We start from the raw sequence: 13,469 nt of genomic DNA, 5'->3' as shown, positions 1-13,469 counted from the left end.
AGAGATGCTCTCTCTCTTGCCCATCACAGACAATGTGCTAAAACCAACATTCAGAGTCTCCGAGAGGAAGTGCTGGGAGGAGGAAGGCTTCTCAGGGAACGGTGGATTTATTTATAGGTTGATTTTCTCCATAATGCACCCGGTCACCTTCTTCAGATTTCTCATCTCTAATTGGCCCACCAATCTTCCAGGAGGCTCACTGATAGTATCAAACAGATGGGAGGACACAGCCTGGTCAAAGGGAAGGATAAGGGATTTCACTTTGAGTTGTTCAATCTTCTTGTCTGTTCGTTTCCTACCCCTTAGCCAATTAGTGTTCTTAGAGCACCAACCATCTATTGAGTAACACTTGTCCACTAGATACAGTGCATTCATGTTCCTCATAAGTCTCCAGAGTACCCTGAACAATCACTAAAAGAATGAGCAAATGTGTTTAAAGGACAGAAACAACAGATGTGTGTTCATGCTCTGGGCCACCATGCCGTCCTTTCTCAACACCCAGGGTGTTCCAGGTTCCCAATGAACTTTTATACCAGCCAAAATTATGCAGGATTATGAAAGCTAACCTCAAATAACACCATACTCTGCATCTGCATACAAACTTTAGAACTTATATCAGTATAGAATGATCTATTTTACTTTGGTATGGGGGAGTGGGGGAGATGAGCATCACCCAGGTTTAACTGAGATCATTCCAGTCTCTGGGGCTATTTTACCCCTCCCCAGATACCCCAGCCTAAAAATGTACAGGCTCTACTTCATCCAGTGTAAAGGCATAGTTAAATAACATGTGTATGTGTGTGTGTGTGTGTGCATGTGTGTGCATGTGTGTATGTATGTATGTATGTATGTGTGCACGTGTGTGTATGTGCGCATGTGTGTGCACGTGTGCATGTGTGTACACATGTGTGTATGTGTGTGTGCACGTGTGTGTGTGTGTGTGTGTGTGTGTGTGTGTGTTTAAAAGCTATTGCTGGCAGAGGAAAACCCTTAACAAGCAGACTGAATATTTTGTCCATTCTTCTATCAAGTTATTCATATATTTATACTTCAAAGCTGGAAGTTTTATAGATTTTTAAAATTCTATAGATTTAGATACTTTTCTACAAATATACAAATTAAAGAATTCATTTTCTGCCGGTTACCAGTAATAGCAAATTATTCTTCTGGAAATTGTGTTCTCTAACTATATTTTTTTTATTAACTTGAGTATTTCTTATATACATTTCGAGTGTTATTCCTTTCCGGTTTCCGGCAAACACCCCCTCCCCTCCCTTCTTTATGGCTGTTCCCTCCCCATCCTCCCCCATTGCCGCCTCCCCCAACAATCTAGTTCACTGGGGTTCAGTCTTAGCAGGACCCAGGGCTTCCCTTCCACTGGTGCTCTTACTAGGATATTCATTGCTACCTACGAGGTTGGAGCCCAGGGTGAGTCCATGTATAGTCTTTAGGTAGTGGCTTAGTCCCTGGAAGCTCTGGTTGCTTGGCATTGTTGTACATATGGGGTCTCGAGCCCCTTCAAGCTCTTCCAGTTCTTTCTCTGATTCCTTCAATGGGGGTCCTATTCTCAATTCATCTAACTATATTTTTAACCAAGAAACCGGCAGTATGAGGGAAAGACCAAAGATAAGTTCTTACACGCACTGCACTGAGGTGGGGAGGTGGAGGCCGGAGGATCTCTGGGTCATGCTGAGAAGCCAGCTTAGCTTGCTCTCCAAACTCCAGGCCTAACAGAGTCCAAACCAAAAGTAAACAAACAGAGGAAGATGGCCCCTAAGGAATGACGTCAAGGTTGTCCTTTGACCGCTACATAAATGTGCACGCATGTGTATGTGCATCGTACTGGCTGGTTTTGTATGTTCATTTGACACATGTTAGAGTCATCGGAGAGGATGGAGCGTCAGTTGAGAAAATACCTCCATGAAATCCAGCCCCTTGTGGGTGGGGCCATCCCTGAGCTGGTGGTCCTGGGCTCTATAAGAAAGCAGCCCGAGCAAGCCATGGGAGCAAGCAGGAAGCAGCACCCCTCCATGGCCTGTACATCAATCCGTGCCTACAGGTTCCAGCCCTGTTTGAGTTCCTATCCTGACTTCCCACAATGAGGAACTATAATCTAGAAGTGTAAGTCAAATAATCCTCTCCTTCCCAACCTGCATTTTGGTCATGGTATTTCATTATAGCGGTAGAAACCCTAAGACATGCACCTACCCATATGAATACGTGTATATACACAAACATACTGGCAAACTTTTATGTTGTCTTAGCGTGAAGGGAATATTACAACCTTGCCATTGCAGAAATTGACCTTAAAAAAAAAATACTCATTTACACAAAGAAATCGGTAGCTTCATTTGTCCTTATTCTTAAACTTGTCAATTCTTCCTACATTTTGAATGAGCAAGTTAGGTGGTTTTGCATGCACACGCACACACACACACACACACACACACACACACACACACACGTTTGCTTACACTTACAAGCATGTACCTATGTGAGCTAACTCCTTGCTGAAGAATTGAGTATCAGATTTGTTCTTGGAAATAGTCTTCCAAGTAGAATTCTGTCATTAGAAAATTCTTGCAGTCTTTAAGTTCCTTTCCTGCAGACGCCCTTTCTTGCTTCTTTTATTTCGTGACATATTTCAGTCACGAAGTTTACTCACATGTTTTACTGCGCCTCATCGTGTTACTAAAGTAGGCGCTAAGCACAGATTGCGGCCTTGCTAAGGTGCAGTCCGCCATTTGTTGAGGTGATTCATCTTGGTTAAGCCAGCAATGGTGGGGGCAGTTTGGATTTCTATCTTCTGCACATAACCATGCTAGAAATCACACTGCAAGAACAGAGAGGCTTTTCTTATTTCAATGTCTAAGAGTTGTACTGTGTTTCCTCTTCCCTTAGAAGCATTAGGTGCTACAAGGCTTGGGATGAGCTGCTGGTACCACTACCCACTTCCTGAAGGTCTAGCTCAGGATCCAAGGTTGCTCACTTTCTGTTCTCTCACTGATGTCATCCCAGCCCTGACTGCATGCAAAGGGAAGACCTTTAATAGTGTGTCTTCTGTTTATTCCCTTCAAAGGAGCTTTATTAACAGTCTGTGAAATCTTCGAGTATATAGGAATTTTATATGCATTACATTTCTTGGTTCTGAATTTAGAATAAAGCAAACAAAATTCTACCAGTTGTTAAAAGTCTATTTTAAAAAGTACTATAACCCGGCTATCTTAAAATATGGTGAAATAAAGCCAAGTATATTCTGCATAATCTTTCCATATTTTATGCTTTACTCAATATTATTTTAATCCCAGCCACAGGAATCAGATATTTAAAGGCATTATTGTACAAACACTGTATGCTTGTCTTAGCTGCCTTAAACCTTTGTATATTTTTCAGATATGCACACATTATTATTAAGAAATACTTGTCAAAAATTTAGAGCTAAATCAATCATGGCGATATACAACTGACATCCTAGAATGAAAGAAGCTATTGCAAGAGGACCACAAGTACTAGACCAGCCTGGACTACATAAGAAATCCCAGATAGGGGGGTTGGGGATTTAGCTCAGTGGTAGAGTGCTTGCCTAGCAAGGGCAAGGCCCTGGGTTTGGTCCTCAGCTCTGGAAAAAAAAAAGAAAGAAAGAAATCCCAGACAAACCTGTACTGCATACCACCTGTCTTTAATTATTTTTTACTTAGAAAATATTGAAAATTTATTTTAAATCAGTACATGTCCTTTCAATGTCAAAACAGAAAGGACCCCCAAATGATCACATGAGAGTGGGAAAGTATTTTGTCTACTTTAATACTTTATGTAAATGTTTGTATTATACTGCTTGTGATGTTTTAATAAGAAAGAAAAATGTGACAAGTCTTTGAAGTCTTGGCCAATTAAATTTTTTTTAGAAAACTATTCCCATAACTTCAAACGAGTGTAGTAACTTTCACATGTCACTGTCTGGAGGGGGGGAACATGACTATAGCAGAGTGATGAGCTGTACTTCAGAAGTCTCCCCAGGGACCATCATGGCCTCTGAATCTAAGGGACACAATAATGCTATTTGGTGTGACAGTGTGGAGAAGACAGTACATGGATCTGAATGGACAACATGCGGAATTCCTTCTTTTCTTCCAGCTACTGCAGGAGCCATACTCTGGGCAATTCATTTATATTTTTTATATAATGACTATATCCGTGAACCACTCTCCACCAAGAATGACACTTCTGCCTGGTTATTTTTGACCATGCTCATAATAATTAAAACCAAAAAGTCATATTAAAATCAACGAAAAAATTTAAGGATAGGAGGTGGGTGACTTTGGAACCCCAAATTGGTTTCTTTTCTCCTTTGGGACTTCCATGTCCTCAAGGTACATGTTGAAGAACATAAAAGAAACAAGTGAGGTGGCTCCAGACCAAGATGAAGCCAAGAAGAAAGCTTAGGGCCCATTCCATGGGACAGGAGCTGGGCAAGCATGGAAAGGCAGCAGGGGATGTCTCGTCATTAAACAGAAGCAGGAGAATGACTGAGTAGCGGTGACACAGTCTACTCAAAACAGCACAGTCAAGCAATCCTACAACTGTAACCTCTCACTGATTGGAGCCAAATCGGGTCTAGACTTTACTCTTATGAAACTTCTCCTTAGGACTGCTATCTAGCCAACTGTGCGTGATGCTTACCATGAGCAAGCCTTTCTCGGGAGCACCAACCTGGAATGTTAAGCAAGTTGCACCAAGCCAATTCCACAAAGTTCACTGTGTTCTTTTCTAAGGGCAGGAAGGAGATAAACAGGTCTTGGCATCTTAACAGCATTTCACATTTTTCTTTGCTTCTTAGTGAAGTGGGTGGAATTAAGTGAGCCGTAGGGGTGGGGCATGGTCCTTTGTGCTGGGACCCAGAGCTGTCTACTGGCCATTCAAGATGGCTGTCTGCACTGGTGTTGACTGAGATGCCTGGAGTCTCTGAGTTAGCACAGTACGTGGAATGCTGAAGTCTGTTAGTATTTTAGTGACCGCTATTACTTTTCGTTTTAATTTAATTTTTTTTTCTGAGACTGCAAGAGAAGGACAGGGAAGAGAGATACTGTGTGTGTGTGTTCTATGGCATGCATGTGAGTTTCAAAGGATAATTTTCTGGGGTTAGTTCTTTCCTTCCACCATTAGTTCCAGAGATTAAAAATAGGCCACCAGGCTTAGGTGACAGCATGTCAACGTACAGAGCCATCTCACTGACCTTCAGGACTCACTACTGTAGTTGTTCTTCTTAACCTATCCCATATTCATGCTGTGTGTGTATGAGTGTGTGTGTGTGTGTGTGTGTGTGTGTATGACTGTGTTAGTGTATATATGTGTATGAATTTGTGAAAGTATGTATGTGTGTATATTAATATATGTGTGTGTATGACTGTGTATGAGTGTATGAGTATATGTGAATATGTGTGTATATAAGTGTGTAGTATATTGTATGAGTGTGTGTGTTAGTGTGTATGTGTGTATGTGTGTAAATGTATGTGTGAGTGTGTGTATAAGTATGAGTGTATGTGAGAGTGTGTGTGTGTATGAATGTGAATGTGTGTGGTATGTGTGTATGTGTGTGAATGTATGTGTGAGTATGTGTATGAGTATGAGTGTGTGTGAGTGTGTGTGTGTGTGTGTGTATTCATGTTCATAAACACCATAATGGAGGTCATCTCTAATACCTTCTAAAGCAACACTGCTGAAGATAAAATGTGAGCAATAAATGCAATCCTAAGACATTCTAGTTCTAATCTTAAATAAGTAAAACAAAATAAGGGAAATCAATTTAAATATATACTTCATTTAGCATAATATATCAAATGTCATTTTTAACATATACAGTTAAATACAGAGCTACCGATGAAAGCCCTTCTTGTTCAGCACTGTGTCAGTGAGAATGGATATAGATTTTTACAGAGGCCATATCTCCATTCAAACTGCCCACATTTCAGCTGCCCAAGAGCTAGGTGGGTTCATCCACCTACACCATGGCTAGCTCTTAGCACAGAGATGCCTCACGTGAATTGCTACCTTCTGACAGACATTTCAGGTCTTCAACTGCATATGTCTCATTTGACAGAAGAAAACCATGCGTGTAAATACTTTAATGCAGACTTTAAGTCACACGAATGCACACACATATACAAATGCACACACAAGATTCAAGTGTAGCTATTGATGGCCTGTATATTTCCTTATAAATTAACCTGGAAACTAAAATAAAGTGTTTTCTTCTTCTGAAGCTTTCTGAAAGCATGTATGAGTTCTCTCATGTTTTAAGTGGTTGCTGTTGTCTGAGCCTCTGACTCGTGGCTCTGGATGGCCACGATGCCCATGGTAATCATTTGACAGAATGCCAGTAATGGCCACTTAGAAAAGCTGACCTTGTAACAATATCCACATTCTCTTGTTTCTGCTGACTTAGCCTCAACCCAAAAATTGTTTTCAAAATGAAAGGATAACCAATTACTTTTGGTTCATTAAATTATCCTTTATGCCAGTGAGGGCCAAACATCAAAGAAATGAGTACACAAAGGGAAGCACCCCTAAATGTCGACATTTGAGCTACAGGCGTGTAATACTTAGAGACGGTTATCTAAGATGACAAGGCTATCCAAGTGAACAGGGAGAAAGTTCTCTGAATTATGCTATTACTGAACTAATTTAAGTTCAGTTTAATTTGTGAAACTTGAGAAATTTATCTCATTTCGACGATACTAAAAATATTTTTGCTGAAATGAAACTTTGAAACAAAGAATCTAAGATCCTCTCCATTAATTAGTAAGTGCTAAGATACCATTTAATACTTAAGACAGGGATCAAGTTAACAGATAGTGCTCTAGTTAGTGGGTAAGTTGATCATTGGCACGGAATTCATCGGCTTACATAAAACTCACTATGCACTTTCCAGCTGGTATGAGGCACTGCTGGCCCTGCATTCCAGCTCAGCACATGCTCCTAGAATCCTCTCTGCCTATGGCAATATTTCAGGGAAGACATTTCTGATGAGTTAGTTCTTGGCCTTAGAAAGTGGCTGGGGTTCATTGTGATCTACCTACCTTGTTATAGGGTCAGTCCCCTGATCATTTCTGCCCTCTAAACTTGGTGTAACACACAGCAGGTCCATGATAGAAGATGGAGAGAGGCATCAAAATGCAGTGTTTTGTGTGCATTACAAGCTTTAACTCCCAAGAAATATTTCTCACGATTGACTATACAAAGATTTGTAAATTCAACAAGCAAGGGCTGGAGTGTCAAGTTTATATTCATCACAGGAGAGGACAAATGTATCTTCATGGTTCTGGTATGCTCAGAGGAAATGTCAGACAAAAATGTGAGTCTGGGTCAGATAAATCAATCCCAACAGCTGGCGTTCATATCTGCTCTTCCTCTCATTAGAAGGCTGATAACCACATCATTGCCTCTTCATCTCAACAAGTGATTGTATAAACATTAGCAATCACAGCTAACATTGCCACGTGATCACTTTTAATCTCGGGAAACAATTCAGTGAAGAAAGCCTGGTTTAGAGGTGTAGTCATGGGAAAATGTTGGTTTGGGTGATAGGTCACTGGTTCAAAAATGAATAGCGATTAAATCAATGAGAAATTCACCAGTGAGTGGCTCTGTCCTACCTCAGAGTGCCCACTCAGCCACCCACATATGTCCCTTCCTGCTCAAGCAGTGCTTTTCCAAGGGAAGTCTCCAAGAGTCATTCATGGTTGCTTCACACTGGAACTACTTTAATAATAAGCTAATCTAGTTTTCCTTTTGTACCAGGTGGACACTGTCTCAATGACATGAACGTTTTAGTGAGTAAAAGTCTTGGAACCATATTACAAATTAAGGTGTCACAGTCTCAATGGATAGTCACTGTGTTCTTTACTACAGTGAATATAAAGAGGGAAAAGTCAAGCAACACAGAAAAGGAAGTCTTGTGAAAGCTTGCAGCTGTAATGCCCAGCTTTTGATCACTGGGAGGAAATGCAAAGTGGGCATGAAGTACTTTCAAATATGTTGAGATATCATCTTTGTATTCAAGTATAATTGCCGTGGCATGAGTTGTACCAGACACTTCTTACACAGAAAACATGTTTACTCGAAAGACCAACTGGCTGACTAACTATGATTATTCAAATATGGAAATCTGACAAATACTTCATTGGAAATAATTGAAGTAAGTTCAATACTTCAGGGGGAAAAAAACTCTCTGCCAGTGCTGAAATTCAAACCTTAATGGATCGTAGAAGTCTGGGGAAGCTCACATGTGCTCCTATAACCTTGACGGCTTCCCAATTCTGGAAATACTTTTCTGATGAAAGGGATGATGATATTAACAAAAGTAATTTTTACTGATGAAAATGAACTGTATCAGCATTTAGAATTTTTGTAGTGCTGAGAGAACCAATATTTCCCAAGTGGAAAATGCATGATCTTATGTAATCATACAGAGGCTAAAAATCTATACAAACCATGTTACCCACCATAGATTTTGTGTAAGGAATGAGTCACTCAGTTTTCTCACTGCTCTTAGATTGCATACTATGACTAACTCAAGAAACAATCTGTCGTTGAGTTTCCCTGTGTGTTATATCAAAGTCAATGAATGGTCCTCAACCCAGAGTTACACAGCCTGAATTAAACTCAGAGGAAGCCATGAATAATAGAAGGTGATTTGTATTGAAGAAGGGGGGTCTGGCAGGGGTTAGACGGACTTGGGGGTGGTAGCCAGAATGTTATATGCAGATGCATGAAATGGTGAAACATCGAAGTTTATTCATAAAGCAAACACACTTCTGTCTTAGTTTAAAAGGATGCGAAATTTCTTGTTCTGAGTTACTTTCCTCATGGCTGGAGTCAAATACCCTACCAGAGGGATTAGTCCACCATAGCAGGGAAAGATGGTAACATGAGTGGGAAGACTACTTGTCCCCTTGCTTCCTCAACGTAAGAAACGTCCCGAGCTTCCATCATCCCCGACGTTTAAGAGAGTCCAACTACCTCTCACTACATTTTTCTGAAACATTGTTTTCTTATTATTACACTATATGGAAAATAATTATGACTATTTTGTAAATGAATTTCTGGGTAAATATTTTTGATTTATACTTTTTAATATAGAATAATACATCGATAGCTACAGCAACCATTTTCTGAAGTTCCTTGTGTCTTCAGGGCAAAATGTTTAAGAATCCTTGGTATTACCTTCCTTAATTCCAGAGTAGCAAAGCAGTTTGGTGACATAAATAAAAGGGAAGGTATCCTCTTCATTCTTTAAAAGGAGAAAATTATAGCTCAAACCCTTATTTTACATCAGATAAGAAACTGAGGCACACGGTACACATAAGGCTACCAGTCCAGCCAGAGCTATACCCCAGGAGGGAGGGCATGGGCCAAGCATAACCCAAGAATCAGTGCTTTCTCATTCTGTGACTTCCACCAAAACAGTACTTCCTTGTGTAAAAAGAGTACCTACCCATATTCTGCACATAAATGCATTTCTCCTAATGAGTCCAGATACAAATTGCAAACAACAACATGCGAATCTGGTTTGCAAGTCACAAAAATTGCAACAAATAACTGTTCCATTTGTGCATCCACATTGTTTTCTGAGCATGGGTTTGTAGTAGAGTTTGTTTTATGCAGATCATGAAGAGTAATGTTCATAGCTCCATGGAATCCCATGTGCTCAGCACAAGCTCAATTCACAGTATTTGCAGGAAGTGTCCCCGTCAGCATGTGAGCATTTACTTTTCTCTCCTATCCCTTCTAAATGCCTCTACTAAAACAGATAAAATATTTTACAAAATAATTTTATTTTAAATTTTGCTTTATATTTTTATAACCAACTTTGTATTTTCCCTCCCTCTGTCCCTCCTTCCCTTCCTTCCTTCCTTCTTCTTTGGTTTCTAATTATTTTCACAATTGCACAATAGTCAAATCAAAGCATAGTTATACTAGGTCAAATTATAGTGCTAATCTCTAAGAAGTATGTGGTGGACTTCTCTGTCAAATGAACAGACGTAAACTCTGAGCGAGATTTGAAGGTCATCTTTTACCAGGAGATTTCAATAGATCCTATGTTGTGCCTGTATGTGGCTAATTAAAAAATGTCTTCTAAAAAATAATTAGACTAATCTTTGACACACTGGTACTTAATGTTCACAATCTAACTTAATTTTCTTTGGATCAATTTGAGTAGTACCAAGCGGCAAGAGACAAAAGGCTGAGGTTGGATAATTTTTTTTCCTACTCAAGATAAAGTGTGTTAATCTTTTCTCCTTGCCTGGAATTAATTTCAGCATGGAGGGTTGTTTCAAGGCCTAATGAGTTCCTCACTATGGGAAGCTTTTGCCGGCACCCAGCTCTCTTTGGTCCACATTGTCCTTCTAAAAGATTTCAATCTTAAGAAAATTCAAGATACATAAATCAGATACTTGGTAAGCAAATGAGACTTTTATTAGTTTTATACTTTGTGTCTTCCTTAAAAGCACATGAGAGGTTAGAGATGACTCAGCAGAAATCATAACTTGCTCTGCAATCGTGAGGAACAGAGTTCAGATCTCAACACCGGCCTAACAAGCGGGACTTCCCTGCAAATGAAGGAGGACCATTGGGGTTTGCTGGCTTCCAGCCTAAAGGAGGAGCCCCAGAAGGACAAGAGGAGAGTGATGAAAGATAGTTTCTTCTAACCTCCCCTCCATCAAATGGATACATGGACCACTCACAAACAGCACCTACACATAGCTCAGACACATTCAAATAAACAGATAGATAAACATCTGTTTTAAAGAATACAAAATCAGTGTTTTTCACCATGTTTTTTTTTTGGGGGGGAAAGCCCCTATTTTTCTGAGGTTTTGATCTTTTGGCATGTATAAAATTTGAACTCTAGAAGTTACTATGATAAAATAAGCACTACCATCAAGGTAAAGTGAGGGCCTTCTGCCCCGCTTTCAGGGGGATTTGATAATGACCTTAGCTATATATTGACTCGCCGATTTGTTTGTTCATGTAGCTTCTACAAGCCTAGTGTGCATGAGCCATCATTCTGTGCATCCAAAATATTATTCATGGTGAACAAATTCCCTATCTTTGTCAGGCACACGTATACTGTGAAGAGACAATGAATTACTAGTGCTTCAGACAGAGGGTATACTACACAGGCAAGCATTCAGAAGAATAAGAGAGTATGATTTTATGTAGAAGACTCAATAGAGCATGGGCATGGATAATGTGATCCTATCGCATGGTTGCCCGTGTCCTATTAAGGTGGGAGGGGCCCACTTGTTCCACCCATGCATAATATATGTAATAGATTCATGTTTCTTGCTAAATTCACCTCTGCAAAGGACAATGAAACCCCTGGTTTGATTAGTATCTTTTTTTTTGGCTTTCCTTTACATGGTACATTCAAACGGCACATTGCTAGAATTTGAGGAAATTCCTTTAGTAAACAAGAATTTGCCTCCTTCAACTATTTTCAACACCACATGCCGAAGATAGGCCTTCAAAAGTCAGCAAAATGTTTCTCTTGTGGCAGGCTGTGGTAAGATACGGACTTCTTTTTTTAGAGATTTTTTATTTTATATATGATACACTGTAGCTGTCTTCAGACACACCAGAAGAGGACATCAGATCTTATTACAGATGGTTGTGAGCCACCATGTAGTTGCTGAGAATTGAACTCAGGACCTCTGGAAGAGCAATCGGTGCTCTTAACCACTGAGCCATCTCTCCAGCCAAGATACGGACTTCTAAGTCCAACCTGAACCCTGGCTAGAAGTTTCCCAGAAAGCTAAGTAAAAAGGTAGTACTCATTTTATTGTGTGTGTGTGTGTGTGTGTGTGTGTGTGTGTGTGTGTGTGTGTGTGAATGTGTGTGCACCACGTGTGCAGGTGCCATGGAGGTCAGAAGAGGGTATAGGATCCTCTGGAACTTGAGATACAGGGGTTGTAAGCTGCTAGATGTGGATGCTGGAACCTAAATTCAGGGCCTCTATATGACCAGTAAATGCTCTCAACTTCTGAACCATCTCTCCAGCACAAGAGATGATATTTTTATTTGATGCCCTAGCACTAAATTTTAACTTCTACTCGCACTAGAAATTCTGAGTTAGGCAACCTAGAATTTTAGTAAGCTGACCTGTAATTTAAATAAAAATATAAAGAGAGAAAGTTATCATTTTCTGTTTCCACCTACCGCTCATGTGGAAATGTTGCTTTTCAATGTCCTGTAGGCTGTAGCATACCAAAGAATAGGATTGATGACTGTAATTCACAGTGACTTGGGAGGCAGCTGCTTTCCGGTTCGAGAGTGAAAAGAATTGTCTGCATTCAGTTCTGCACATGCTGGGTGTGCCACGGGGACCAGACGTCAGTAATACAAGAGACGGATGTACCTGTCCATTAGATTCCCGTATTTAATCACTGTCCCTGAGATGCAGGCTGAAGCAGGGCCACTTTTTGGTAGAAGAAGAATGGAAGACACTAAAGTCATCTTAAAATCAGTATGTCATCCAAAGTAGAATTTTTATTAAAGCTATGGATCTCAGTCAAGCTAAGATACCTGTGAGATTCAACGCAGTGACTCTGTGAAGGCTGCCTGGTCTGCTTGAGTCTGCCGCTATCAGAGAGCAAGAAGTCCTTAGGATTCTTCATTGTCAGCTAAGCTATGCATAAACTCGTGCATCTGTGTGGAACATGTGATCATGTATGTATGAACGTACAATGTATATATTCTACAGAAAATGCAAGTGTTCTAAGTGTCTATTTATTTCCTCATCCCATGGTTAGCAGCAGTATTTTTAATAAGGTTAGGGATAATATTTTACCATGTAGCTAATTTCCAAATACATTAAAATTATTAATGTATCAGATTACCTAATTTCAAAACATAATTATGACATATACTTTAAGGAAACAACTGTAATGACACATTTAATTCCAATAATGCCAAAGTGTGGGTACCTAGAATGTACTACAGGGCACTACAGGGCGGGGATGGTGCCCTCTGCGAAACACAACGGCTAATTGCCCTATGAGGAGTTATTTTCTACTAATAAATCTTAAGAACCAAAAAAGCAAGGCTGAGAACCCAGATTACAAGAAAGAAAAGTTATGGTTAGACAGTTTTTGATGTACATCCAAAATCAAAAGGCATCTGAAGTCAGGCCAGAAAGTTCAAATCACTGTGGTGAGCCTCTTAGATAACCAGGTGAAAGAAAGTAGAAGAGAAAGATAAAGGATTGGTTGGCACTGGGGCAGAGTTCCCAACATCCTCTGGGGTCCTTCCTTCCCTTCCCTTTCTCTCAGACTCCGTCTGAGGCTCTCTTCACTCGCTTGCTTTATCTCAATAAATGGATCACAGGGCTTCAGGTTTCTGCTGCTTCAATCACCGGGCACCTAGAATAATATTGTCAGCCGTGGGCAGGGAGAAGAAAGTGATGTTGG

At 40.1% G+C, this 13,469-nt stretch overlaps 1 protein-coding gene across 1 annotated transcript in view; it reads left to right on the top strand.

Annotated features, from left to right (window-relative positions):
- The window catches only part of Dtna (dystrobrevin alpha), a 358,388-nt gene that overhangs the window by 152,665 nt on the left and 192,254 nt on the right, over positions 1–13,469 (top strand). The window lies entirely within an intron of this gene.

This window comes from Rattus rattus, chromosome 15 (assembly GCF_011064425.1).
Source record: "Rattus rattus isolate New Zealand chromosome 15, Rrattus_CSIRO_v1, whole genome shotgun sequence".
Classification (NCBI taxonomy): domain Eukaryota; kingdom Metazoa; phylum Chordata; class Mammalia; order Rodentia; family Muridae; genus Rattus; species Rattus rattus.
The sequence above is the reverse complement of the archived record's forward strand: the minus strand, read 5'-3'. Positions and strand labels throughout refer to the sequence as shown.